The following is a 3,384-nucleotide window of genomic DNA, read 5'->3' on the forward strand; positions in this document are numbered from 1 at the left end:
CAGTTGCTGGTCCAGGTGTGTGACCTTCTCAGGCTAAAAGACTATCACCCCTTTGGACTTAGTGTCATACAAAATAATGAACATGTGTATATGGAGTTGTCACAAAAGCTTTATAAATATTGTCCAAAAGAATGGAAGAAAGAGGCCAGCAAGGTACGCCAATATGAAGTCACTTGGGGTATTGATCAGTTTGGACCTCCTATGATCATCCACTATGTGGAAAATGGCAGATTGATCAGTGACAGAGGAGCAAGATACTATTATTACTGGCACCTGAGAAAACAAGTTCTTCATTCTCAGTGTGTGCTCTGAGAGGAGGCCTACTTCCTGCTGGCGGCCTTTGCCCTGCTAGCACTATGGAAAATACTTTGACCCAGAGGCTTACTTCCCATCTTGGATTGTTTCCAAGAGGGGGAAGGACTACATCCTGAAGCACATTCCAAACATGCACAAAGATCAGTTTGCACTGACCGCTTCTGAGGCCCATCTTAAATATATCAAAGAAGCTGTCCAACTGGATGATGTCGCTGTTCATTACTACAGATTATATAAGTACAAAAGAGAAATTGAAGCTTCACTAACCCTTGGGTTGACAATGCGGGGAATTCAGATTTTTCAGAACTTAGCTGAAGAAAAACAATTACTGTATGATTTCCCCTGGACTAATGTTGGAAAATTGGTGTTTGTGGGTAAGAAATTTGAGATTCTGCCTGATGGCTTGCCCTCAGCCAGGAAACTCATCTGCTACACGGGGTGCCCCATGCGCTCCTGACACCTCCTGCAACTCCTGAGTAACAGCCACCGCCTCTACATGAATCTGCAGCCTATCCTGCGCCACATCCGCAAACTGGAGGAGAATGAAGAGAAGAAGCAGTATCGGGAATCTTACATTAGTGACAACCTGGACCTTGACATGGACCAGCTGGAAAAGCGGTCACGGGCCAGTGGGAGCAGTGTCAGCAGCATGAAGCACAAGCGCCTGTCTCGTCATTCCACCACCAACCACAGCAGTTCCCACACCTCTGGCATTGAGGCAGACACTAAACCCAGGGACACAGGGCCAGAGGACAGCTACTCAGGCAGCGTCATCCACCGCAAGCTGAAAACCTGCAGTTCTATGACAAGCCACGGCAGCTCCCACACCTCCGGAGTGGAGTGGAGAGTGGCGGCAAGGACCGGCTGGAGGAGGACTCGCAGGATGATGAAATAGAGATGTTGGTTGATGACCCCAGAGACCTGGAGCAGATGACTGAAGATTCCTTGGAAGTCAGCCCAGACATGTGCATTTATATCACCGAGGACACGCTCATGTCACGGAAGCTGAATGGACACTCTGGATTGGTTGTAAAAGAAATTGATTCTTCCACCTCCAGCTCTTCAGAAACAGTGGTGAAACTCCGTGGCCGGAGCACCGATTCTCTTCCACAGACAGTAAGTCGAAAGCCAAAGACATCCACTGATCGGCATAGTTTGACCCCTTGATGACATCAGACTTTACCAAAAAGAATTCTTGTGAATCGCAGGTCTCTGTCAGGACACTGCTCAGAGCTACACTTTTGGATGTGGCCATGAACTAGATGAGGAAGGACTCTACTGCAACAGCTGCTTGGCTCAGCAGTGCAACAACATCCAAGATGCTTTCCCAGTCAAAAGAACCAGCAAGTACTTTCCTCTGGATCTCACTCAAGATGAAGTTCCAGAATTTGTTGTATAAAGTCTTTCTGCTTGCAGCCCTACAAGCACCCTGCTGTTTGCAAGAGGCTGTATAAGCCATGGGTTCCTTTAACTATTACTTATATTTTCTTCATCCCAAACAATGCTCTTTTCTTTTTTATTTGTGTTGGAAATAAAAGCCTTGGGACAATTGCACTTTAAATATTATGCAGAAGTAAACTGCAAAAATCAAACAGCAACACGAATGAGCTCTACTGTTTACTAAACCTTCAGAATGTTGGACAGCTATAATAATGTGCCTGTTCATTTGTTTTGCTTTTAAGATCCTTTATGCTTAATGTCTCTTTGTTAATCGTATACAAGGTGTTTTATACCTATTTGTTTGCTTATAAATTTTTCACTGATCAAAAAAAAAAATAAACTGCAATGTTCTTTACAATACTCTGGAAAGGTCCCCTGATAGCTGATTTTCCCAGTGCAATTCATCTTTCGATTTCCTGATTGCTGTGTTAAGAGTGTTGATTGTGGAGCCATGCAAGGTATAATTGCTAACAAGCCCAATCTCTTCTCCATCTATCATGGTAATAATGTCAATATCCTGGTGGTGAGAATCTTTGTCTTTTTGAGGTTGAGCTTCAGTCTATATTGAAGACTACAGTACTTGACCTTCTACAAAAAACACTTCAGGTCCTCATCAGTTTCAGCAAGCAAGATTATGTAATCTGCATAAAGTATGTTGTTGATGAGTCTTACTCCAATCCTGATGCCACATTCCTAATCACAAAGGCCTGCTTTCCGTATGATCTCTTCTGCATATATATTGAAAACATATGGAGACAGGATGCATCCCTGTCACATTCCCTTTCTAATTTTGAACCATGCAGTGTTTCTCTCTTCTCTTCTGAGGACTGCTTCCTGGTCCAAGTATAGGTTTCTCATAAGCATCATCGAATGTTCTGAATTCCCATTCTCCTTCAAGGTTACCCACAATTTGTTGTGATACACACAGTCAAATACCTTTCCATAGTCAATGAAACACAGATATCCCTCTGGTACTCTTTGCTTTCTGCGAGGGTCCATCTGACACTGACAATAATATCTCTAGTGCCATGGCCTCTTCTAAACCCAGTTTTTATTCCTGGTAGTTCTCTGTCAATTTAGTGTTCCAGTCATTTCTGGATAATCGTCACCAGCATTTTGCTTGTGTTTCTTATGAGTGATATAGCACGATAATTTCCACACTCTGTCAAGTCACCTTTTCCTTGGAAATAGGAATAAATACAGATCTCTTCCAGTAGTTGGCCAGGTAGTTGTCCTACAGATTTCTTGGCACAACCTGGTAAGCACGTCCAGGGTTGCATCTGTTTATTGAAAAATGTCAGTTGGTATTCCATGAATTCTTGGGGCTTTATCGTTTGTCAAGTCCTTCAGAGCAGCCTGAACTTCCTCCTTTGTCACGATTGCCTCTTGACCATATGTGGTTTCTTGAAATTCTTCTATGTCAGCCAATACTTTTTGGTGTAGTGACTCTTTATCCTCCTTCTATCTTCTTTTACTACTTCCTGGATCATTCAATATCCTATCCATAGCAACTTCCTAGACTGAGGGAAATATAAGAGCTTTTTAATCCAACTTTTATGATGCCTTGCCTGCATTACTTGTATGTCCTACTCGCTAATTTTAAAATAAATATGCAAAAAAATAATACAC

At 42.8% G+C, this 3,384-nt stretch overlaps 1 pseudogene; it reads left to right on the plus strand.

The window, feature by feature from the left end:
* Window positions 1–9: 9 nt before the first annotated feature.
* LOC102853752 lies at window positions 10–1,714 on the plus strand (annotated as a pseudogene).
* Window positions 1,715–3,384: the final 1,670 nt, after the last annotated feature.

The sequence above is a fragment of the Elephantulus edwardii genome, unplaced genomic scaffold (assembly GCF_000299155.1).
Source record: "Elephantulus edwardii isolate Elephantulus edwardi_28Jun2011 unplaced genomic scaffold, EleEdw1.0 scaffold00098, whole genome shotgun sequence".
NCBI classification, from domain to species: Eukaryota; Metazoa; Chordata; class Mammalia; order Macroscelidea; family Macroscelididae; genus Elephantulus; species Elephantulus edwardii.